Below are 27,540 nucleotides of genomic sequence, written 5' to 3'. Positions count from 1 at the left end.
TAGGATGGCTAGATGGCTTCAATTCTCAAACCTGCCCTCAGGGGCACCTCAGCCATTGCATGTATTTGTTACTTTTCACATCCAGTTCACTTATTCAATTAATTAAATCATTTTAAAGAAGTCAACAATGTATGTGCTGGTGATCGAGTCAAAAACTATATCGGTTTATTGGACAGTGGCTGCAAATACTGCGGCGATTTTCGCAGAGTTCTTGAAATGGCTAAGCTGACACACTTTGAGAGACATATTATCATAGTTTTATACCAACATGGAAATTTCCTTTGACTGCCTAATATTTCTGCACAGTATTACACATGCATACTGACACATATGCATTTACAGACATACATTACATACATTACTGAGGAGTCAGCATGTGACAGGGACACTGACAGTCCTCCCGTCCTACCGGCTGGCCTGGCCCATCTGTGCGCACAGCAGATACACAGCGGATACACAGCAGATACACAGCAGACACACTTGTGTAAGGCTGTAGCCCTGGCCCAGCGAGCCACTTCCCCAGCCCCCGTAAAAAGCGCTAAGAACCAGACACATTAGCATTTTGGAGCCACATGAATGAGCCTGTTTGTTCCTCATTCTCCCCCTCACTGAAAGACTCCATTATTGGGAGATTTAGGGATCACCCTGTTTTGCTCATATTAAAGCTGGAGTCGCAGGGTGGATCACTTGACGAGTGACGCTCTGCTCCCATTGATGGGCTGTCTTCCCTCTGTTTTTACCTATTGGGGTTCCATTATGGCAGTCGAAAGATTCCTCGTCAGTATTTCAGTTATAATGGAGAAAAATCCTTTCACACGTAAATAACATTAACCAGCTAGTGCCGTACTTGGATGACTGACTGACCTGCATGCAAATGTTCTCATGTTTGGTACAAAGCATTAAATAACTTTCCCTGGGTCTCCCGCTGCCGAATGCTGATTCTGCTTGATGGATATGGGGTTGTCTTTGAGTGCTAAAGGAATTCTGCTTAATATTCATAACATGCTTATTTTTGTTTGATGAACAAAATATTTCACTGTGGTGACATCAATAACTAACAAATATCCAAGTGAGGTTAATTTTGAAATGTATTCACTCCACCGCTGTGGGAGTCAGTGTCTGTCATTGTAAAATGCAGTTCAGAGTTCAGAGCAGAAAGATTTCAGCTGAGACTCAATGGCAGATTAGCTTGACTAATGAAGATCTTTCATTTTTTGAAATATGGGCTAATTATTTTCTAGATATGCTTAGGCAACACTTCTAGCTGTAGCATAAATTTTCTGTGCCCTATACGAAAATGTTAAATAATCATTTACCCAAGTCAGCGGTGGTGGGCGTTTATAACGGAAAACCTGCAAAGGGATTGGGGACCGACAGCAGTGATGCATGAAGCAGCCGTCATGTTTACGGCTTTCGGCCGTCTTTAGTTATCGTGATTCTGCAGGAAACAATCTTGATTACAGTCATTTTCGACCCCATCAAGAAGAACAGGCCTACAAGCTGAACAAATATAAACAAGCTTAGAGGCGAGATGCAGTTCACGTTGCTTCATGCAGTGTAACACTGTCTCTCTTACTCTAACTGCAGATGTGACCAGAACATGTGTGCGTGTATGATTGATAAAAGGCTCACAGACCACCATATTCCATTAATCAACCTATACTGTAGTCATATAAGTCTAAGTCATATAATCACTCACTGTCCTGAAAACATTTCCTGTACAGATCGGCATGGCGCAACTGGCTGTAACAGACGTTAATGTTAAATTCCGGTAATAACTCTGAGCCTTGGCTCTGTTTGTCAGTGCAAATGAAGGATGTCAGTGGTTTCTGCTGTCACGCCTGGCTGGTGGAACAGCAGGGAGTTCGGTCAGCCCACGGTCCCAGTGGAGAGCACCTCCTCTCTGTTCTCTTATCCCTCAGAAATCAAACAGCTAACATCGCCTCAAAGGGCAATGCAGTACTTAAGAATTAATAACAATGTCCTTCATTTGGATACCATACTCTCAGCAAAACCATCCCTAAGCTTGAACATGCAGGTTACCAGGCGAGTTACCAAAATACTTATTAATACAACAGCATAATTCACAGCAGCTGCTCAGAACAGTGTGTCATTTCTGTCACCTCACGCACGATGTAGGCCTTCTGCTTGAAGGTTACAATGTGACTGAATGACTCACCAGTTTATGAAATATACGGTAAAGGTCAGATAATGATTTCTATTTGTTCTGATTAAGGCCAGACATAGTTGAAAGATTAACCACTGCACATTTTGAAGGAATGATTTCTAGCCAGCATTTCAGCTAAGGAATCGATCTCTATGGTCCATTTCAGAAGTTCAATATTCTCCTATTTAATATCTGAATAGTAAGAATCAAAAATACGGGACATCCATTTGTCAGACGGCTTCTTTCCTCATGCCCCCAGGTTATTAAACAACTAAAAAGGTGCATCTGTCCACCCACTGAGTGTCCATTATATTGCACGCTATAGTTAATGCACTACCTGCACTTCATCTACCTGCACCTAATCTACCTGCACTTCATCTATCTGCACTTCATCTACCTGCACTTCAGCTATCTGCACTTCATCTACCTGCACTTCATCTACCTGCACTTCATCCACATTATACACTGCACTGCTGGCAACCTGCACGACCTCCCTCACAACAGCGACACTGAAATTTCACTGCGTTGCCTGACCACAGGTGACAATTAAACTTGAAACTTGCGAGACAAAGAGGAACAGAGAATTTCCATAAATAAATCTGTTTCCAAATCTTCTAAAGCAGAAGAAGTATGTGGAGAAACCAGGCAGGTTTTTCATGAAGCAAGACTTCTGAGTTAGCAAGGCTACCTTAAGCTAGAAGTCATGATTGTCCAATAGGAATTCTCCGTACCTAAACTCTTATTGGATGATCATGACTTCTGTCTTAAGTTAACCCAGATAACTGAGAGATCCTGCTTCTTGGAACACCCCCCAGATGGCATTTTTAAAATAAACCTATAACCAATCCGAAAAGAAAAGGAATGTTACAGAGTGCAAATGGCACCACTACAACAAGGCCGACTCCTTAAGCGTAAGGTGAGGTGGAATTATGGATCTGCCCCAGTACAAGAACATCAGCCTTCCTTTATAAACGCTCCTCTTCTGACAGAGATTGAATTCTATATTTTTTTTATTTCTATTTGAGTCTTATAAGCGTATCGATTGCCATGTAATATCATGGACTGATGAAATATGTTTCTTTGTACTTCTGAATTGTATTTGGTCAGGATGAATTGTTTACTTTTGTGACCATTTCATTGCTTGACCATGACTGACATAGCAGGATATTTATCTTGCTACATGTACAGCCTTGCTTAGTTTTACCCACTCTACTACATTTTTACTGACTAATGACACTTTTTACCTATTTTTGTTGCTTTATTCACAGCTAAATGTCTTCCCTCTTTGGATCCCTGCTGGCACCTGAAATTCCCTCAGCGTCTGTGTCCGGTTTGTGTTACAGTGACATTAAGTGACACTCTGTGGATTCAGGCAGCGATGCCCTCCACCCCTTAAGCCCTCGATAGAGTTAACTTAACTAGTTATTGATTTATAAATTGAATTTGGGGGAGAACAGAAAGGAAGGGACAGCGATGTCCAATGAGCTGAGGTCCCGGAGCTATAATGTTGGCGGGGTTTAGCAGAAATCCATACTCCTCTGGCAAGATATCAATCAGAGGTGACTGAACCTGTGCTTTGTGGGTGGCAATTAATTACAGACATTTGGGATCGTATCCCAATTAAGATCTTGATAAAACCAGAGACTTTTTTACGTGCAGTCTCATGTTAATTAATACCTAAACGCTGAGCATTTCATAATAAATATGTTAAGCATAAGGTTAGGTAACACAGCTGCTTAAATGTAATCATTAGAACTGGCAGTGGTAAATCCCTGTTTAACATATATAGACATATTTATGAGTATTTACCATAAATATATATATATATATATATGTACACACTATACTATAGTCACACATATATATTTCTTTTAACTTTCCTCAATCACCTGAAATGAATAGATTTATATAAATAAATATATATAAACTGGCAGCGAGAGTGTTACCTAATCCAGTGCACCAACCCCCAAGCCGTGATCATTGATTCCAACACCCATAATCCCAATGCTCCATATTAAAAACCATAAACAGCACGATTTTCTTGCTAATGATTTCAATATTACAGCTGTAAATGAAGATAAATGGGCATAGAATTCCCAATTAGAGGCCTCGGGTAGAGTTAAGGGGGGAGGGGGCGTTCTCTGTTATGGGAGGAGATTACGGATAAGGCTGCTGTTTAGTTACTGCTTACAAATGTTAGACGTTCCACGGTCATTAGTGCAACAGCTCTAAGCATTCTGACCTGAAATGAAACCCGAGAATGTAAAGAAGCAGAAGTGACTCAAACCGTCCTCACCTTTCCCTTTCGGGGTATGCATGTTTTTATTTATACTGGTTAGCAGCCAGCTAACTAGCTGGAAAGGACCTAGCAGCGGCACCGCCTTCATCCACGCTGAATGGCTGCCCCTGCTAATGCTGCATGCTGATAGGCTGGTTCCCACCCTTACGAAAAAAGGCTTGGCTGTCTAATCATTCAGCACTCAGCGGTTTTAACACCTTCCAGGGTGAAGATGGAGCTGCATTGTGTACCATGCTACCTAATATACATTCTTTTTACGTTTGATCATAATGGCTACCCCAACGACTACCATAAATCCAACACCAAGGATGCTTAACACAACATGAAACAGAAACAAAACAAGAGCACATCAGTTTCTCTGGAAAGATGACATATTTCAGTACTGTTCTTTCCAAAGAGCAAACCCCTATCCATTGACTCTCACTGATAAAATCTCCCCTGGAGACACTAAGCAGCGACATTCCTCACTGGAAATGTGAGGCTTCTGGCAGACAGAGTTCGCTGCGGACATGATTTCACTGACGACACTGTGGTACACGGCACATCTTGTGAGAACACAGCTGCTATTGCTTGAATTTAATTATCTATTCATACAGTAGCATCTACACCTGTTACTTTGCGGTTATAAGACGAAATGATCTGTAAGACCACAAGATATCGACTGTTTGCTTTAAAAAAAGTCAGACTGCTAGGTTTTAATGAATTAAGGTCCAGGAAGGATGGGTATTACTGTATTTTGTAAAGTGACTGCTAATGGACTCGCAATAAAAAAATTAAGAAGATCATCATCGTTAGGTACGCTTTGTTGCCCTTGCAAAGTGTCACGGGTGAGGCGATAAACTCTATCCTCACATTTCCAGTAGGTTGCCCTGACGCTGAAGCAGCATGCATATCCCGCTTGGCTGTGCTACAGCTTCAAGTCCCTATTAGAATACAGCTTCCATTTGAAGCAGCATGCGTATCCCGCTTGGCTGTGCTACAGCTTCGAGTCCCTATTAGAATACAGCTTCCATTTGAAGCAGCATGCGTTTCCCGCTTGGCTGTGCTACAGCTTCGAGTCCCTATTAGAATACAGCTTCCATTTGAAGCAGCATGCGTATCCCGCTTGGCTGTGCTACAGCTTCGAGTCCATATTAGAATACAGCTTCCATTTGAAGCAGCATGCGTATCCCGCTTGGCTGTGCTACAGCTTCGAGTCCCTATTAGAATACAGCTTCCATTTGAAGCAGCATGCGTATCCCGCTTGGCTGTGCTACAGCTTCGAGTCCCTATTAGAATACAGCTTCCCTTTGAAGCAGCATGCGTATCCCGCTTGGCTGTGCTACAGCTTCGAGTCCCTATTAGAATACAGCTTCCATTTGAAGCAGCATGCGTATCCCGCTTGGCTGTGCTACAGCTTCGAGTCCCTATTAGAATACAGCTTCCCTTTGAAGCAGCATGCGTATCCCGCTTGGCTGTGCTACAGCTTCGAGTCCCTATTAGAATACAGCTTCCATTTGAAGCAGCATGCGTATCCCGCTTGGCTGTGCTACAGCTTCGAGTCCCTATTAGAATACAGCTTCCATTTGAAGCAGCATGCGTATCCCGCTTGGCTGTGCTACAGCTTCGAGTCCCTATTAGAATACAGCTTCCATTTGGGTTTCATGTTGTACACAACAAGAAAACAGATTCAAAGACCTTTAGTAGGCTTCTCTCCCATCATACCACCCTGTCGTAATAGCATGAAGAACATCTCATTCTCTTCTCGCCTCAGATTATATTTAGTACTTCCTAGCTCTGCTACGAGGGTCATGTACACCAACAACAGTGAGGGTACTGTTTGGGAGCATTCAGCCTGAGAACAGTGAATCGTCAAGGGCAGGAAAAACATGTCCATATTCACTGGAAGGAATGCAGACCATCCTCTAATGAATGGCAGACACAAGCCAGTCAGAGTGCCCTTCATTGGGGGTGGAGTGCGAGCTGGCAGACACGTCTGTGACGTGCATCTGAACACTTAGCACTGCAGTGCAAATGGGCAGGAATGGGGACAGAATACCATTCAGGAACTGTCGACTGGAGGTGGAAATCGTTCTAGGCTGTTGAGTGACAGTGGCGATGGTATGACATCAAGCTAACGTGAGCGTAGGCAAGACAGGTCCTTCAAAATAAACAAGAACCTGCCGGTCCTCCTGGCTTGTGAAGGGAGCACAAAAGCCGGTCACCCTGAACACAGCGGGGGTCACGCCACAGGGCAAGCACCCGGGGAGTAGAGCGATTACATATTCCAGACACGTTTCTCACAATTAATGGCACGTTAAAAGGCACAAGAAAAAGGAAGTGGAAGCAGAATGAGTTTGTTTTCTGTGGGGATTCGGGCCACATTTGGACGTATCTCACTGTGCCCCACAGTCACGCAGTACAGGAGCGCGGCGGAAAGGGCTGCCGAAGAACAATGCTGCGGACACCTGGCACTTCGAGAATTTCATCAGACTCGGCTCCCGAGGAGCAGGTTGCTATTGGAAACCGAGCCATCTGCAGCCAATGAGAAGTTAGGGGGAATTAACCAGGGGCAAATCACTGTAAATACAGAAGTGACTGAGCGCGCACACCAGCTGAGAAATATCGATTCAAGCTAGTCAAATGCAAAAGTAACACCTCCACAGTGACTGATGTTTACGATCTATAGATTTATTTAAGAAAATGACGTAGCAGAAAACCTGACAAGTTGTGTGACTATTTCCTGTCACTGATAGTAGGAGATGTAGACAGCTACTGTAATACAATTTACATGTATTTATACACACACAGGGGCATCAGAGGACAGGGAGGGACCCTTGCAGGTTCAGGGGGCCCCACACTTGACAGGGGCCCTTAGATATGTAAAGTCATACATAAAATCGGGCTGCGGGTCCAAGGTGACATTTTGTATGGGGCCCCAGAATTTCTAGGTATGCCTGGCGTATATATTTATAATTTTTTTTAACAATAAATGGGTGTCATTTGTTATGAATAGCGTGATATACACAAGAAAAGGAATTACCGTCACTCTCCATTACAGCCACCCTGCAATGGATAAGAAGGTGGACAATGCACATCCAGCAGGGCAGAGAGTATGTTGAGTGGATGGACAGAGGTACTGTGCCCACAGACAGGCAGGCCTTCTCTGGTGGGGTCAGAGCTGGGTGGATGGACAGAGGAGGCAATGTGCCCACAGACGGGCAGGCCTGCTTGGGTGGGGTCAGAGCTGGGTGGATGGACAGATGAGGCAATGTGCCCACAGACAGGCAGGCCTGCCCAGGTGGGGTTAGAGTTGGGTTGATGGACAGAGGAGGCACTGTGCCCACAGACAGGCAGGTCTGCTTGGGTGGGCTTAGAGCTGGGTTGATGGACAGGGGCACTGTACCCACAGACAGGCAGGCCTCCTCGGGTGGGGTTAGAGCTGGGTGGTATGACTGTGCTTCAGCCATCCATGTATGATTCAGGTGAATGTTCTGGGGTTCAAGCACCTGTCAAAATGGGGTTTCCTCCGGGTTCTGTGGATCCGCCCCACAGTCCAAAAACATGCTGAGGTTAATTGGAGTTGCCAAGTTCCCCATAGGGATGAATGGTCCGTGTGCCCTACAATGCATTAGCACCCCATCCTGCGTTATTCTCATGCAATTTTTATCAATCAATCAGGTCCTAAAACCATACCCAAGGCAATAAGTATTAATTAAGGTGACAGTGATGTCCGTCTTAACTGTGGTCAGTCTGTCTGCATATAGATGCAACAACTTGTTTCAATTAATTTGCACAAGGATGTAGGTAGATGGATGACAAAAGTTAGCTCAAGAAGTATTATATTACAATTAAACCTTTAAAACCAATCCCTTAATAATATGCTAAGCTGCTAAAATCACTATAGCTTTACAGAATCTCCCGTGATCAAATGAGAAAATCAGGTGAACGTGTCAGTTTTAATGGGCCTTTTTGCATTATGTGAAACATACAGAGTCAGGTGTGTGACAGAGCTCTGCTAATCTGATTATCCTGCTGGCTCTGAGCCGTGCAGCTCCCAGAGAGCCCCCGTTGTGGAAGAGCAGAGAGCCGCTTGGCGAGCACATCAGGAAGGGGGGGGAGATGAAGACCAGCGTCAGAGTCTGCCCATTAGAGCAGCGTTTGATGGGAATGAGGGGAGCGATGGAAATGCACCCTGCTCCACGTCAGCTGCCTTCATAGCTGACACCCTCAAATGCCCTTTGGCTGTTTAATGATCAGTTTTGTTGTCAAAGTCTCAGCTGCGAGGTTTGCAGATGCTGTCAAGGCACTTTGATTCTATTGATCTGTGGTTCTGTTCTCATGCTGAGTTCTGATTTTAACTGTTTTATTTATCTTAAAATCTAATTCTGTTTGGTTTTAAAACAATAAATAGGTCATTATGTTTCATTGGAATCATTTTTGTGGCACATTATGAATGTAATTATTACGTTTATTGTATGCATTGTGCTTTGCTTACTGGAGGACCACCGCAATGAATCACAAGGTGTATTTCACCAATTCTATTTTTGTTACTGTACATAAGTTTGACACTTGGTCTTGACGTTTAAACACATTTAGTTCTTTCACTTTTCGTACCACTAAATAGCAGATGTTTCTTGATTCAGACATTCATATAGGAAATTTTCTATTGCAAGGCAAATCATGAAGAGTGTAGTATTTAAAAGCTTGTTTACTTTGAATATTATTTTGTAATTATAGTAATCTTTTATCCAGTCCTATGATTAAAATGGGTACCATCAACACCCCAGTAACACTAATTTGGTTTACATAAACAGATACAGCATGGAGGATGAATATATTTCTGTGCAGACGGAATGTTTGCATTCGTGGCAGTTTTTAATGTCTGTTTTCAGTTGTTAATAACTTCCACATGTTTTAGTATATCTTACATACATCATATCAGCCCATGTATGGATGAAGGATTATAGACATCAAGCCAGAACTGCTGAAATAGAAATATATGTTTATGTGTGTGTGTGTGTGTGTGTGTGTGTTCATGTATCCCTCCTATTTTACACATTTTAAGATTTCCAGTGACTTATTTGATTCTATTATAATTGACTACAGGATTGTCCGTTTCTATCATTCAGGCTTCGCTTACGACCTAAAGTGATACTCAGGCACTTGCAGTGATCAGAAATGCTGAGTAAATGCGGGACGCCTCATTTGTGCTTTAACGTAACCCGTCTAGTGAATTGAGATGCCTAGATAGGCAAAGGGATAGCGAGGCAGAAAAAAAAAAGAAAAGAACAATTGCATTGTAACAGCGTGAATAGTATCTGTAAATCCAGCAGAGTCTGGGGAGCAGAGCTCGCAGGAGATGAGAGAGAAGCCGCGTGTCCCGGCGGACGCGGCACGCGGAGACCATCGCTCCTGGCGAGGGCCACTGTCTGTCGCTATCAGTCGCTGCATTCAGGCCCTTGTTTATTAAACACACAAAAGGAGTCGCCAGCTTCATGCCGAGCTGAATGCCTGCACACCAGAACGTCTGCTGCAACCACAGGCTGCTCTCCTGGGGACCATCTCATCCTAATCTATGCATTGAATTACAAGCGAGCCCCACGCACATGGGAAGAGCTCCTCTCACAACTGCAGAGCCGAATTCAATTTGGGGTGTCGTTCACGCCCCACTTCAAAGCAGCCCCCCCGAATACTTTCCCAAATGAGCGACGTTAAATGAAACAGCTGAAGCATTACGAGCACGTTCCCCCCCCACCTTAAGAGGGCTTCATATTCAGCAAGGGTGACCTTCTGTGTCAAAATCATAAACATCTGCTGCCTATTACTCACTTTTTTCCCCTCAAAATCCATTAATTGCCAAATTAGTCTCTAAGTATCTCATTCAGCGATAAAACAATGGGTTTATTATTTTTGGTCTCAGTGAAATAGCTAAACAGGCAGAATGATTAGCGACGCTGTTCACCTAAACAAGTTATCGAATCGGTGTAACACCGCGATAATCTGACCATTACAGATATGCTAAAGTCAGGAAGTTAAGCAGTGGGATTGCTGTGCTCGTCCTCCGCTGAGTATGATGAAATAAAATGTCATCTGTCTTTTTGATATGTAAAAATGTCCAGTGCCTCAGCCTCTATGGATGGGTCCCCCGCCTTTTCCAGTGCCTCAGCCTCTATGGATGGGTCCCCCGCCTTTTCCAGTGCCTCAGCCTCTATGGATGGGTGCCTCGCCTCACCACTGCAGCTATTATTCAGCATGCTGATGGTCCCTTTAGAGATACTTTAATAGAGTCACATGCAGTGCTGACCATGCATATGCACCCTGTTAACGCCGCGTGACTCCTGGGAGGGTTGATACTTACATGAACATCCATCATTGGGGGTTAGAGCTATTGACTTATAGCACCCGCAGCTATACTAAAACCCATAAAAACTGGTCCTGATTCCAGCACACGACACAACCTGCACACCTCACTTCCAGGTACCAAAAAATACAATTCTGCAAGCTTCCGCCCTTATTTCCTAAGTGATGAAAATCAGCCTAAGTATGAATAATCTGAATTGTAAAATAAGATTTAAAAAATATGTTAAATTTTACCATACAGCTGATTAAATATACAGAATCTTTCGGATCTGGTATGAAACATACAAAACTAATATCACACATAACAAGTCACCTTAATATTAAATCCCAACCCTGCACTCTAACCATAACCTTATACTGTACAGCTACTATCACAGTCATGGGAAGCCTGCAGATACCCCCAGTACCTGCAATTTCCACTGCTGTCAGCTTTGTAGTTCCAGTCTTTTGTCATGTTTTCTAAGCAACGAATCAAAAATGGCAGGACGTGAAATACATCATGCAGAGATGTCACCATTTGGTGAAATATCCTGCATTCTTGTTAATTTCAAGAATGTTTGTGTTTAATGAGGCAAAATGCAGAACATCTCTTTCCACTGAAACAAATTGCTTTTTCAGTTGCATATATAAATAACACGAAAACAATGCCAACCAATTTTCTTTGACATTTAAATGTTTTCCCTCCAAAATGCATAAAATATACATGTTTTAAGAAATACTCTGTTTCAGTTCATTAGCACCGAAGAGCAAAAATTGTTCTGCTTTTTACTATGACCTTGGAAGCCTGATCTTTTCATAGGAGTGTGAAACTGGAAATTATTGACAAGCGAGTTTCTCATGAAAAGCATTATTGTGGTTTTTGAAACCGAAATGTTGCCCATTTTAAGAAAAGCTGTGCTCACAATGCGCGTATTTCCCATTTTCCGGTTAAAATACAAAAGTATTATCGGTAGAATAGGAACATTTTTGAGTGTGATTTCTCAAGAATAATCCTCAAGCAAGGAAGTCTAGAGGACACAGCTCCAGCCAAATGGATCAGTCCGCTCCGCCCACCCCCCCGAGGTATTCTGGGAAGAGCCGGCTGAACATGTGCGATACCGGTGACCTCCCTCCATGTTTGTCCTTCAGTATTACCTTTGCAGATTAATTGTCCGTGCTGCCTGGCTGTAATTGATGGTGCCCGCACAGTGGCCCCGATAACGCGACGGCCCATGTGATGCAATATGAGGCTGAACCACAAGGCGAACGCAAGCCATGCTTCCTGAAGCTTGGTATCCGGTGCCCCGTACTGGAATGATCTGATTCCCAGCGCCACCTCGCCTGGTACCTCATTAAAGAAGCGGGAGAATGCAGATTTTTGCAGAGCTAATCTGAGGATTTATGAATATTTCATGGAAGCAGACAATGTGGACGGCATCCTCCCCGTCGCGAGCAGTCAGTGTGGAGGAGATTCCCCTAGGTGGCAGACTGCTACAGTCAGGGCTCATGAGCTCGCCATGCATCTCATCAGCGCTTTAGCCCACTACACTTAAAGAACTATTTTCCTCATGTGGACTTGGATTGGACTCCACACCACCTCATGCTTATCGCTGTTTTGTAACAGATTGCTTGTTGTTTTCTCTCGATTCCTGTTGCATGGATCCCTGCTGGTCATTAGGTTAATATAATCCCCAAGGACCATTTTTCCAGCATCTCAGCTATTATTTACATTTCCACGGCACCAGAGCCACACGTACATGTGATATTACATGGTTGGACACCAGAAGATGAACACGTCAATTTACAAAGACAATCAAGGATATTTGGCAGAGGATGAAATTATGAAGGAAAAAAAAAAATCCCATTTTACTCCTCATAGATTTCCAATCCAAATCCTTCTTCCAGAAAACAGTCGGCAGTTTCCACTGACTCCATATTAGATGGCGAAAGAGGTAAAGATGATGGCATTTTTTTTGTTGCCATTTTATGTTGGAATTCCCCAGAAGGGTTAAAAATAAACAACCCTTGTGCTCTCTGGCATATCGAACCGACTCAAAATTAGATGAACTGTGATATTACGTTATAAAGAATTCATATCTCTGTTCTGCATAAATGAGGTTCTGTGTTTTGTAGTACCTTACTTGTAGTACCTTACTTGTAGTACCTTACTTGAAGAACCTTACTTGTGCCCTTTTTTCCTTAATTGCACACAGATAATGACACAGGAACACTGGGCCGCACATCCTACTGTCCCAGTACTTACATGCCCATATAGCAAATGGATGTGAAATTATGTTATTACAGGTAACATAAAGCTGCATATTATGAGGGTACTAATGATTTAAACTTTTTTGCCAATTGAGTAGCAATTATACGGTTATTTCCGATGTAGAACACTGAGCTGATAACCTTCATGAGAGGCTTGATAATCCACATTTATTAGGCAGCACTAGAACCATCTGGTCATAGTAAATGATTGGTGATGTATAAACCATTATCTCCTCCACTACTTACAATATCATTTCAGCCTCTTGGCTAGTGAATCCTTCTCGGACTCAGCAGTTAGAGCAAGGAACCGAAAGGAAACGTGAATTTAAGTTCTTTATGGGTCCCCGTCCTGCTCCTCTGCCGCCGAACCCGTAATCATCGCTCACCTTCAAATAAAACACTAAATGACGAAATGCATAAACTACACACACTAGCTGTGCAATTCACTCAAACAAACTGATCGAGGGGCTCTGGCCATTTTAATGGGGAAATCAAGGATGTTCTCTTCAGTAAGGCAGGTAGGAAAAAAAACCAAATGCATTTATATGAATTATTAATATTGGGGGGACGATTCTCCCAGACTCATGAAGGTGTGGAGGAATTATGCAAATTCTCTGTTGGAGAGACACAGGCAGCCGTGGAGTCCAGTCGTGCTCAGTCACAGAACCGGCACCGGCTGAGGATTCGGTCAACAGAACACAGCGGCCAGACAGGGGCTTGGAAGAGGTGCAGCCTGCTGAAAATTTTATGCCCTGAAACCTGTTATGTATCGCAAATCATTCACATTGCACCACTTCTCCTCTAAGTGTTTTATAATTCAGTATGGGACCGACATCTGTATTCCTGCAGCCACACGTCCCACACTCTGCAGCACAGAAATGTCGGCTCTCGTTATTCGCCTTTTTCGCTCAGCTCTGCGAAGAAGCGTCAGCGACTTTGAGTCGTTGTTGGTGAACAGGAGGCGTGCGTGACGACCGGGCGCTGCCCGTCAAACCCAACGGGGCTGTGGAAGCGAACACAGCGGCCGTCAATGCACAAGTTCGTCGGCCTCCGTTTTAAATCATGCTACATAATTTACGTTTTGCTTCATGTTCTCCCTGAAGGAATCAACCGCAGTTGCTGGGCCAGAGCTTGTGGGCCTGCAGAATGTCAGCTAAAAGGCACAGCGGGAGCTGCTGGACACTTAGCTAGCCCAGTTACTGGCTCTTAATTGAACTGGGGCATGATGAGGAAGGTTCGACCTACTTCTTCACACAAAGCTTCAGTAGCCTGAATCAAATGAGTCTTTGGAGAAAGAAAGATCTCTAAATCCCCAAAGAGGGTGTCTGATATCAAAGCAAGGTCTGATTCGGAGAAAAGACAAAATTATAATTATTAAATGCCAAGAAACCTGTGTTGTTTCATCCCATAACAACTAAGCAAGTTTTCAGTCCTTGAAATAATGGCATTAAAGGGCATTTGGTTGCAGTAAGAGGTTCAACCATAGTTTACGATAAAAATAACCTCTGGTTTGTACCCTTTTCATTCCCTGAGAGGCATGAAAGGGGTTAATCGCGGTACAAATGACCTTTATACAGTTTCTCAGTTGGATAATTTTGGCAGGTTATATATCATACTGAAGAATGATGAAACAACACCAGAGAAACAAAATAGCATGAAAACAAATATATACAAAGACTTTTACATCCTAGTTTGTTTACCGTAACATTCAAGACTTGACTCTCACTACCAGGAACACTAAGCAAGGGATATTTTATTGGATGCATATTTATGTGGCATGTATCCATTAGATCTATGATAATATTGTAAATCGATGACCGTGGCTCGTCATGGTTACTAAAACAACGTGGCCCATTTGGTTGTGACACCATTTAGACCTCCATGTGTCCTCCTTCTCCCAGCAGAGTGATGATGCATGAATAGCAGACACTCGTCTTTCCTGCATCCTAGCGCCAAAAGCATCAGAAATGGCAGAATTTCACGCCGCTATTTTTTATGAGGTCAGCACTAGCCTGTTCCTGCCATCAGCCTCTCAGCGGTCACCTGCAGTAAATGGAAGCAGTGTGTCTGCCAGGCCAATGCTGAGGAGCCCCTCGATCGCTGTGAGCTTCCAGAGTCGTTCAGGGTTGTTGGCAGGATGAGTGTGGGCTTGTGCAGGATGCAAAGTCATTGTCTCTGGAGGTAAAAAGTGCATAATGGGCTGAGTGCTTCATGGGTATGGGTGGTGGGAGAAAGGCGGAGCTAGCAGGACCAAAGTGCAACTGAAGCCAGATGAGCAAACCACAAACCAGAGGCAGGAACATGGTGCGTTTTAGGAACCATTTTACAGGGAGAAACCATTTGGAATGAAGCACTTGGAACCACAAAATTGTACTGCATAAGCAGTATGGGATGGATGATAGATGGATGGATGGATGGATGGATGGATCATATGGTAGGAGTCCAAATCACCAAGCTAGGCAGACTGCTTGTGTACTTCAATGTAAAATTAAGCCATTCAGATCACTAACGAGTTAATCACGTGAAGGTTCCGCATTGGACATATTTAACTTTGTTATATTTATTGTAATTTTTTTTAAATAATTTTATAATTTTAGTAAAAACTGAAAAATAGATATAAATGCCAAGTGCTGATTAAATGTAGTAGGAAATCCTTCTGGTAATAAGGACTGCCCATTAGCAATCTGCATCGGTGATAGAGGTTTCAGGGGGGAAAAAACAGTGCATTTAGATTTGTGCTTGTAATAAAAAGAACGCGTTTAAAACGGAATCAACTCTGTGTCATCAAGCTAGTTAATTTTCCACCCCGAGTTTTTGCAGTTTCCCCGCGGAAATGTGTCGTATGCTCTGTGGCCTGACTCTGGACCGCAATATAAATTGTCATGCAGACAGTCTCTTCAAAATGACCAAACTTATGAATACTGATACACTGCAACACACCCATACCCACCCACGGGGACACTCACACACACACAGACACACACACACATATGCAGCAGTCACGGTGCTGTAGACTGTGCTGAGTAAACCTCATTTAACAAGACGTATAGATTTTTTATACATGGTAAGGTGAGTGTAATTAGAATTTTTGAATGAAACAAGCAACGTCAAGCCACTTTTGTGGTTCGAGTATGTCGGGGACTATATAGGAGCATGCAGAGCGATTTACTCGATAAAATTCAATGCTAAATCAATATTAAAGAAAAATAATCGAAAGAGACAAACGTAGCTCACGGAAACATTGCACTATTGTTTCCGTATATCATAAACTGCAGTGGGTTGCTATGCAACAAAGCTAGTCATATTTAATTTTTTGATCCAGAGAGAGTCATGCTTTGAAATCTAATTTAACCTGAAACCGATAATCCAGCATCATTTGGCATCTCTATGGAATTACCTAATAGACAGGAGGACAGGGACGGAACTAATTCCCAGTGTGCTGAATACATGATGAATACATATTTGCAGGCTTTTCTGCAATAAGTGCATCTGATATTACTCTTATTCGGTTTCCCTTTTTTACAGTACGTTACAAATTTATCGATCAGCAAAACTACATTACTCCGACATCAAGATCTAAGAAGACGAATCCATCAACTTTAAGAAAAATAACTTTGGGAAGCGTTTCGAGTGATGGCAGCCAGTGAAGATCGACAGACGCCGTTTTACGGGCTCCTACCTTCAAGAAAGACTCGGTCTCCTGCAGCGGACGGGATCCCGTTAGATGTGCGAGTGAAGCGGAGCGGCGGCGACGGGAGGAGCTACTGAGCGGCGGCGAGTATCTCTGACGACTCCCACGGTACAGAAGGAGAAGGGGGGAAAGGGGAAGGCAGAAAAGTTTCCTCCTACAAACACACTGAGATAAAAGATCAACATCAGGAGCTTTTAGGATGCCCCGGTACCCGGGGAGACCTTGTCACAACTGGCCGTAATTTCCACACTATTAGATAATCCTTTCTCTACAATTAAGCTTACATGTAGCCTACACTCGTATTTATCCCAGTTTACTTTAAAAGCACGACTGATATTCCCATGAACCTAATATATACAGGATGGCAGAGGTCAGTACAACAGCAGGTCAACGGCTGTAAGTTGAATTACAGAAAAGCCACAAATAGCCGCATATACTCCCAGGATCTGCTTCATTTTACAGCAGTATGGCACATTTTCCCCTTACAGAACCACTGCTTTTTTGTATTCGGAAGGAAAAATGTAAACAGATCGGGGTTTATTAATAGATATCACGGTACCGTCACTGCTCCGATATTTCAGCACCCTAGACAGCAGCTGCAGAAGAACCCGGAGAAGTGATTAACATTAATCACATCTGTAGATGAGAAATCCGGCTATTTTCCTGTTTTTAATCGTCGTGTGACAACAGCTGTTTGCTGCATGAAGTGAGAACATTTGGGTGGTATGAAGTGTTTTCTAAAGGATCCAGCTTGCCGCTTTTTATTATATTTCACAGTGAAATTTCGTAACCGTACAGATAGGATCCTGCAAATCTGCAGGTCTGAAATCCACTTTAATTCATCTAGGCCTGTTTTCCTGTTGTTTAATTAGTAATTATCAGATTTATATCTCTCATAAATCTCTATTCTCACATTTTAATGATGCTCTATGCTTTGTTATGCCGTGAACAAATTACTGGTTTTTATCGGCAGACGCCTGTACTGCGCACAATAACCTCACGCTCTAATGTACATGGAGAAACAGAAGATGATGATCAAACCTAATAGGGTTTTCATCATTATCTGCCTGTGGCTTTCTACTAACTTCACCAGCAGAATGGACAATGGACTTCATATTGATGAAGGAGTTACTCCATCCTTAAGTTATAAGATTTCCTAGCAATAATAATAATAATAATAATAATTATTATTATTATTGCTAATGATAACAATAATAACCATCATCATCATGATCAACATGGTCACTAACATAAGCATCACCGCCGACGCCTCCGTCCAAAGCGAAGTGTGGCAAGTCGACGTCCCTCAGATGAAGACACCCCTTGGTGGCTGCCTACAGGTATGTCGCCTATAGGCCCTTAGTCTATGCAGCTGCTCACAAACATTTCATGCTGGCTGACATTTGTTACATCCACTGCTGTGAAACATGGCCTCAGAGGATCTCCTCCAGTAATTCCTTAAAATATTGAAATGAGAGTGTTATTTTCCCTTTATGCACTGCTGTATCTCCTGGGCTGCTCCTAATGTTCACATAAAAAGCAGCCTTCTGATTCTTACTGTTCCTAAGCTCTGACTTCTTTGGAGTCGTCTGCTTGGTGTTGGACTCATAGTGAAAATGGATCCCTCAGCATCTTCCACTGGCTAATCACCCCCCCACCAGGCACACATACGCACACATACACATACATACACACACATACACACACATACGCACACATACACACACATACACACACATACACACACATATGCACACATACACACACATACACACACATACGCACACACATACACACACATACACACACATATGCACACATACACACACATACGCACACACATACACACACATACACACACATACACACACATATGCACACATACACACACATATGCACACATACACACACATACACACACATATGCACACATACACACACATACACACACATACACACACATATGCACACATACACACACATATGCACACATACACACACATACACACACATATGCACACATACACACACATACGCACACATATGCACACATACACACACATACACACACATACACACACATACGCACACACATACACACACATACACACACATACGCACACATACGCACACATACGCACACATACAGTACGCACACATACACATACATACACACACATACGCACACACTCTCCCACACACACAGTCTGATCCTTATAGTGAGGACATGAAGCCTGGTTCTGTCAGCAGCTTTGACTGCCTATCCATGCCCCATTCAAACACACGCACACATGCACATGCACACACACACACATGCACACACACATGCACACACACGCACACACGCACACACACACACACACATGTATATGCACGGCCTGATTCTTATACTGATTAAATGAAGGGCAATTCCTCATCACCGTGGCTGTTTGGTTTGCAGACAGAAGGTAACTCTGTCAGAGGTGTCACGCTCCACAGCAGTACCATGAGTGAAATCAGTCGCTACCTCTCTCTCTCCCTGCCTCCCTCCCTCCCTCTGGTACCTCCACGGGGCAGACCCCCCCCCCCACTGATGTCCTTTAGGCTGTTTAATGAGAATAAATGGCCTGGAAATAAATATCCAGCCTGTTTTTTTTTTTTTTTTAACCCTTTCACATATTTTCTTGCTTCGTTTTTTCTTTTTTTTAGTGATAGATCCTATTGCCAGGCAGTCTGCAGCACTGCTTAGTGACATGTACATTCATTCACAAGCGGAAGATAGCGAACGGCTGTCTCTCTCTCATTGAGTTGCAAATAAGCAATCCATTAAGGTAATGCTTTGCTGAACTGGCCGATATTGAGTGATCCCTCTGTATGCCACCAATTTATATACAGTAATTAAGGAATCATGTTCACAATGTTGAATATCTCACATTCCTGCAATAGACACTCTATTGTGTGTGTGTATGTGGTTATGTGTTATGGCAGGGAATAACATTGGGAGAACAATCTACTTTGCAGCTCAAATAAATCAGGGTTTCTTACCAGAAACAAAACACAATTGGGGAATCAGAAAGTAAAGGAACCACAGGGGGTCAATCCCAAACTGATGAGACAGAAATTAAGGCAGAGAGCAACACCAGGAACACTATACTAAAGGTGAGAAGGAGCGCAGGAAAACTACACTACATAACAGGAAATACTACTAACTGGGAAACAACAGAACAAAATAGGGCAAAAGCCACACAGGGAAAATAGCTAAAATAAACCAAGAAAGAACAGAACAGGAACAGGTACTTGAATACATACAGAGAACAGGGCTAACAAGGGGCAGGTGTGGAATACAATCAAATCAACCAATGGGACAACAAAAAACAGGTGGAACAAGTTACACAGAGGTCAATTCTTTGCTTAGCTCTGTGAAGAAGTATCAGCGGCTTTGAGTTCTGGTTGGTGAGCAGGGGGCATGTGTGATGACGGGTCGGGTCGCTGCCTGTTGAACTGAATGGAGCTGTGGAAGCAAACATAGGGGCTGTCAATGCACAAGTTTGCTGGCCTCCATTTTAAATCAATCTGCATAATTCACTTTTTGCTTCATGTTCTCCCTGAAGGAATCAACCAAAGTTGCTGTCTTTGAAATGACAGCCCTCCAGAGCCTATGGGTCTGTTGAATGTTAGCTATTTATTTTTCAAAACTCTGTTGTGTGTGTGTGTGTGTGAATGGATGGATGGATGGGAGATGTTATAACTGAGTGAAAATGTACTGTTTATGGTATTCCTAAACTGAACAGGGGTCTATTCCTTATTTAGCTTGCAACACTGCAGAGGTTATAACAGAGGTTATAACACGATAGGTTGGGGCTGGTGTGGGCTTCTCATCCTTGGGAGATCTCTTCTCCTCTTACATTATTTTTTTATTTAGTAAGAAAATTGAAAAAAGGAGATTTTATTTTTAATGACTTAATTGTATTTAAATGAATGTCTGTTCAAGAGATGAGGTGAGTTATTACTTTTTATGCGCTGGACTTTGGCCTCAAAGTATCTAAAGATAGCAGGCAAACAGGGCCGCTTTGCAGATCCAGACAGAGACGTCTCATGGCCAGGCAAAGCAGAAAGAAGGAATGTTTTCCAGCTACTGGCGATGGCAGTAAGGTTTCCCGTAACAGAACTGAGCAGCCATGGGAATTAGGCACATCACACGCAGGTGGCTTGCCACCAGTATGAATAAGCTGAATGAATAAAAAATGTTGTAAGTAAGAAAATCCCGTTTAGTGAATCAAAAATTCCATGATTCCTTTCTCAGTTTTAAACAATTGGGCCATGGAGTGAAAAATGAAAATAACACGACGACAGCTCATATCTGTGCCCTTTCTTTTAACAAACGACCAAAGCTTTGTGACAATTTACCAAGTTTGTGGCCCGAATTTGTTTCTGTGACGCAACATTGTGAGTAGAGCTCTAGCACAAGAAAGTCATTGTCTCCTTCATGCCACCCCGGTCAGGCTGCTTCCGCAGTTGCAGTCTTTCAGGCACATTTTTACCGCGGCCTTTTGCTTCCAGTTCTGACTCACAGTAACATGCCGTCCCTTCTGACAGATACGCCCCTTAATGCCTAATTGAGCAACTTCCAAATTTCTATGTGGAAGCAGCGACATGCGGCATCTTTGCATACATCTTCACATAGCGAGTGACAAATGCCAAAACAAGAGCATAATGAGGTTATAAGATTGACACGCTTTATGTAAACACACACACCAGGATGCAATTACTTTGTAACTGAGAAGTTATTTATTAGTATGACACATTAGTATGACACGATGATATTCATTAATATGACACAGTGTCTGATTTGTGCTCATAGACCTAAATTTCACATCAAATAAACACATTGATAATAATCAGACTCGTTGAAATATTAAAAAAAGTATTTGCACTGTTTTGACAAATGCATGTCATACATAGTGCTCATAGACCTGTGTGCCCTTTGCCTAATCGATTGTTGTCCCAGGTCCTTAAAGTTCCTGCTTTTATCTTTACGATTGTGGTCTCCTGAAAGCCTGCTATGTTAAGCTACCGTTTAGATGTTCCTGAAGCTTTTACGCGGACAGCAGTAATAACCCAGATGGGGTTAAGTAATAATTGTGTGCTTCCTGTGTATAGGATACATTTGAGAAAGCACATCCATGTTTGAGGAAGTACATTGCTGAAGAATATCACCCGTTTTCCATCAATATTAACGGCAGCGAAAAGAGATGGTGTGTTCCTCTGGCAGGCATCACCATCCCTGGGGAACGGTCCCTTCTACGTGACTTCATCGTGGGCTTTCCCAGAATCCACTGCTCTAAATGAGCTACGCAGCGACAAATAAAATCATCATGTTATAGCAGCAATAATACCCAGTGTGGTGCATCTCTTACTGGGATTACTGTGAATATTGACAATGGAAGCTGTTTGCATCTCGCCTGGTAATCAATTTGCAGAAACTACCTTCTATTCCCATTATAGAATTGTTTCATGAGAGAATGCTTATTTATTGAGAAGTTTATATTGTAATAGACAATTTTATTTGCTTGGTTACTTTTTATCCTCAGTTTATTGCCGTGAGTATGAAGGTGCAAGTGCAATTCAGTAAAGAAATATATACAAGAAGCATTCTAGTGAAAATAAAGAAAATAACTGTAAATACGGAGTGAAATCTGTAAATTACTGGAAATAATGAGTGAAATCAGAGCACGGTTTGGAGGAGTGCAGCACGATCCTGCCAGGTTCCTACAAGGAATTAATTTAAGGTCATTGGAAAATAACGATGTTATGGCCAGAGAGATTTACTTTGGTCACACGAGATATCAGTTTTCCCTAGTGACCAAGAGGAGTCTTCTAAGGATTTAGCTTTATTCGTTTCTTTTTTTAAATCTAGACTACAGTTGTCATCTTTTGTAGCTTTTTTTTCTTTTAAAGCGACATGTAACATACCTCAACACAGATTTATATACATCTTCCAGTCTCCCCAGACCCGACGGCAGATTATCAGAGTAGGAGTCAGCACTATTGCAGAAATAACATATCATGATTTTCTTCAGGCAGAATCATGATCCATGATCTCATCACAATTCTTTTTTATGTTTGTCATGCATTATCAGAGAAGGGACAGGATGGGAATCCCAACCGGGCAGGAGAGAAGCAACAATGGTGTAACCCCCCCAGGGTGGGGGCTCTGTATGTGTAATACATAAGGTGTGTTTGTCCCCTGACATTTCACTAACTGAACTCATACGAAGTTTAGTATGCAATCCCCCCCCCCCCATTACCCCATGCTAGATAATAGGTTGGAAGATAGACAGCAATGAATTTTTCATATGAAACATAAATGCGATGCGCAAAGAATGATCGCATGACGTGTATACCAAGTGTGCGGTTGCGGCAGATCATCCACAGTGCATTGTGCTGATGAGTATAAAAGCAAGGTTTTCTAAGGTCATTTTCTGATGTGAAAGAATTCAACATGCAGTAATTAAATTCTTCACTGGACGAGTGCAATGCAATGATAGTGCGCTCATGCAGCTAATTACATTCCCACTCACTCTTGGTCTCATTGGTCAAGCAGTGCTTATGCATCAGCTCTCAGCACTATGTGTGAAAGACTTCAAAGATACTGCAGCTCGATATTTGAAAATTGTTACGTTTTACTTTGTACTTTCTGAGATATGAGGAGAATCCCGCTGCCGTCTTTGTTGTCTTCCAGCTGAAGGAACATTTCACACATCGTATGACCCTGCCGACAGGAGAGCAATTCATTTAGTAAAAATTTCATGTAATTCCCTTGATGAAGTTAAAAGATCAGAACAAAGGACGAACTTCCTCTGCCAGATACTTATTTGAATCACTTTCCCGGGAACAGCTCATAACAACCTAATAGAATTTGTCCCCTGAGACCAGGGGTGTGTTATTTTGTCACTTTCAATCAAATGCTTTCCTGATCTGTCAAACAGGGATTTGCACCTCAGTCGTTTGGCCAGCACAGCTCATCTGGGAGGGGGGGGGGGGGATTGGGGGGCTGGTAAGATAGATTGTGGACATCAAGGTGGCGAGCAAAGGTCATCACATTCAGGCTAAAAGCATCACCCATGTAACACCTGAAATTTGATTGCTCTCATAGTGTCGCTTAAGAAGCAACAACCGAGTATCATGTCATTTGAGTGGCGCTGCTGTTGTGAACTGAAACATGAATAAAAGCAATCCCAGCAAAGCTTTGTAAATAATAAAATATATAAAGGCTGAAACTAAAATGAACCATTATGAAGAGTGCAATGTCCCTAGACAGTTTCAGGGTGTTTGTATGATAAATTACTCTTTGTTTTTTTCCTTGGTGTGTCTGTGTGTTTGTTTTTTGATGGGACAAAGACACTGAGCCTCGGTCTCTGCATACATGATAAGGCCGGCTTCCCGAGACCTGGGTGTGTAGGAATGCAGACCCCCCCCCCCCCCCCCAAGCAGGGGAGGCTGAGCCAGTATGATAAATGATGTAGAGCCACAGCCGGCAGCTAGCAGCAGCGGCTAACGCTAACGTTACGGCTAATGCTCCACGTGCCGTTCATTCACAGGCAGTGAAGTCACGCATTTCCCAAGAATCCTGCAGATGAAACCCAAACAGAATCATTGCCATGTATTTTCCCGTCTCCACTGAAAGTCGTGCCAAGGAAATGAGGGAGTCCGGCATTGCGGCGTTATTTTATTGGCTCGGAATCGTCAGCGGCTACTGTTTTGTCCTTATCTTAAATTTCTTTTGGCACGTAAAGTACACGGCATGGTAAGAAGGGCCGTACAGAAATACGTCTGCAGCTTTTGCACCGTGCCGAAGAACTGCCAGCTGGTTGCCATGGAGATATGGGCTGGAAAGGCATGGCATGCAGGAAGTTAATTAACAATGGCCCCGCATGTTATTAGGGTTCGTACAACCACAAGCAAGCCGTCGAATTCAAAATCAGTTTTGTCTGTCGCAGACACGCTTTGTGGTTTTACTCGCCTGTTCCAGGCACAGTACCGGTTTGCCGTTTTATGTGTGTCACAAGTGAGAAGCTGCTGGTGAGTCCGAACGGCCTTTGGCACTTTCGTCAGGACGTGGAGATCCAGCCTTTCGGAGTCTAATGTGCCCATTGTGCATCTCCAGTGAGGTATAATCTCAATCAACCGCATGCTGTTTTGTCTCTGGTTCCTCTGTAGAAACCAAAGGGTTCTTAGCTAAAAAGGCAGCCACACAATCCAGGCCATAAATCTGTCTCCTTTGCAAACATGCCCTGGATCTCCATCACAACGGGCTGCCGTGTTGCATGTGGTATCCAAACAATTCTACTGGTTTGAATCAGTTTAAGATTTACAGGATTAGTATTTTACTTGTGAGAAGGAATAGCAATAATAAAAAGAATCATCATAATATTAACATATTGTTCCTGAGAGCCTGAGCAGCGTAGACAGTTTGTAGCAGTCCTGTAGTGAAAAAGGAATCAGTCACATGACCCACAGTTACACCCAGAAAAAAACAGCTCTGGATGTAGCTTCTGTATTTAATTTCCATCAGGTAGCTTGCAGCACAGGAAGATCCCGGGAATGCTGGGTAATCGCAGACAGCATCCCTACCTCCCCAAGGACCACAGGAACGTGGCAGCTGACATATAAAGGCAATAAAAGTGAACTTCCAGGATGGTATCGGCTGTGAACCCCACTCGTGACGGGTGACCTACACCTCGTCACTTTGTGTTCTTTGTGCGCAGCAAGGGGGCGTCAGTCTCGGGTAAACATCACACACTGTCGATCCGGGGCGAGGCTTCTTAGACACGTCATCTGCCACACGCTGCGACACCTAAGTAGGCATAAAACACGCCTCGTGTTTGTCTGTCGTCTGTGTTGCGCCACATCTGTGTGTTAGAAACCCTTTCTACTGCTGCAGCGCCGGTGATCTTTTGGTAGCGGGGAAAGGGCGGAGATGTTGCCAAAAGCCAATTGCAGCTATTCCAGAAATTACGGTACTGCTGTAGGACCTGTGTCTGACCCCAAGTGGCACAAGAAGCAGGTTTTTGTAATGTTATTAAGCACTCCGCTGTGGGCTCCATGGTGTTCCTTTACTCCTGGCTGCCCATTCATTGGCAAATTAGAAAAGTAACGCCTATTACCGCGTTATACACCTCCCAGAAAGAGGAGAAAGCCTTTAATGCACTAGAGACGGCAGGAGAATGCATCACACCTCCAGGCAAAGGCGCCCATCTGCCATGAGATGCTTTCAAGGCAAAAAACAAAATGGGGAAAAGGAAATTGAATAGGAGGAGGACAGGTGAACAAGTAGCCATTTTCCACTTTGCCGCAGCCCACTCAGAATCCATTAAAAACTACACAGACGGACATACACAGGACAGGCTATTCGGGTAAACTGCTGACCCTCAGTCATGGTGGGATAAAACGCCACCCTCTCAGAAATTATGTCCCGTGTTTTTATCACAGCGTTGCCAGTGGAGACACCCTCGGTGTCAACTCCAGCCAGCCATGCAGTACGGAAAGGATCTCAGCCAGATCGGCCCGGTCAGCCGAGGGAAACAGCACCCCGTCCTCAGACAGCGATTCAGAGCTGCCTTTCATCCGCTGGTGACCAGATGAGTGGCGGCCATCCCGTCCCCCGCTGGCTGCCTGTCACACACCTGCCGACATCCTCAGCTGCAGCACGTCCTGATTTTACCGAGTTCGACGTGTCCCTGGGTCAACAAGGGAGGAGCTTAAGCTTCACTGCTTTAACCAATCACAGTCTTCATTGTATGACATCAGTGCATTAATTAAAACCAGTGTTTTCTGTTATGTGGCAAGGTGCACAGATTTTTAGGTACCTGTTTTGTTGTATATGCCTTTTGTTAAGGACCTGTGTCTGACCCCAAGTTTCATAGATAAACAGACAAAACAGAATATGCTCACCTGCAAAGGCGGCATGGAGCAGTGTAAGGGTGTGTCCTTATTTCATGATGATGATAATAATGAGGTTTGAACCAATAACCTTCCACTCACAAGCACAGAGGCTTAGCTTGCTGAGCCACACACCTGGAAGCCTCGAGTTTGAAAATTTAAAAAAGAAAACAAAAAAAAACAAACCAATGTGCTGATGTCATACAATGAAGACTGTGATTGGTTAAAAAAAGTGAACCCCCCCCCCCCCCCCCCCTTGTGGACCCAGGGACACATCGTACCAGGGTGTCCCTCATCTGCATGCCTCTCCCCAAGAACTAGTATGCAACTAGTAAGACTTCCGAACGCCACGAAACATGATGGATAAATCACCCGTGATTAACTAATCACTGGAGTAATAATCAGTGACTATCCTGTAATCGCAGCGCAGATTAGTGTCAGCTCTCTGTCATGCTGCGGGGCGGCAGGAATTCACCTCACAAAGCACGACGTCCCCTTTTCTAAATGGATGACATGCCTTTATCATGCCTGCACACCTGGTGCATTCATACTGGGAACAGGGCACAAAGACACTAATCCCTCCATCCACAACGACGTCATGGCCATGATTGGCTGTACACAAGGGAGTGGCAGGGTCGCGGGGGGGTGACACTGCAGATCATCGTGCGTTTGAGGCTGGTCTCTTCACGATTCTTCATGCATGTTAGTACATTCGCTCTGATTCCAGGGGTCTGGATATATCTCTGCATAATGGTGCTCTCTGTGCATCCAGCTTAATTCTGTAACAGTGCTCACACTAATTCCCTGTAGTAACTGAAGGGGGCAGGAACTCTGTGTCCCTGCCGTGGGGGGATTTATTTGCATTTGATTTAT

General features: G+C 43.4%; 1 protein-coding gene and 1 long non-coding RNA gene across 8 annotated transcripts in view; one reads left to right on the top strand and one right to left on the bottom strand.

Moving 5' to 3' along the window:
* The window catches only part of chl1b (cell adhesion molecule L1-like b), a 58,760-nt gene extending 41,907 nt beyond the window's left edge, over positions 1-16,853 (bottom strand). For all 7 annotated transcript variants that reach the window (XM_023793994.2, XM_023794001.2, XM_023794000.2 and 4 more), the window contains exon 1: positions 16,735-16,853. The gene's annotated coding sequence lies outside the window, so the exon portion shown is untranslated. The remainder of the gene's footprint in view (positions 1-16,734) is intronic.
* Positions 16,037-26,850, top strand: LOC140592230 (uncharacterized). The gene is made up of 3 exons (XR_011992513.1): positions 16,037-16,124; positions 16,581-16,854; positions 26,218-26,850. It is a non-coding gene; the product is annotated as an uncharacterized lncRNA (long non-coding RNA).
* The last annotated feature ends 690 nt before the right edge of the window (positions 26,851-27,540 follow it).

The sequence above is a fragment of the Paramormyrops kingsleyae genome, chromosome 8 (assembly GCF_048594095.1).
Source record: "Paramormyrops kingsleyae isolate MSU_618 chromosome 8, PKINGS_0.4, whole genome shotgun sequence".
In the NCBI taxonomy this organism is placed as follows: domain Eukaryota; kingdom Metazoa; phylum Chordata; class Actinopteri; order Osteoglossiformes; family Mormyridae; genus Paramormyrops; species Paramormyrops kingsleyae.
The sequence above is the reverse complement of the archived record's forward strand: the minus strand, read 5'-3'. Positions and strand labels throughout refer to the sequence as shown.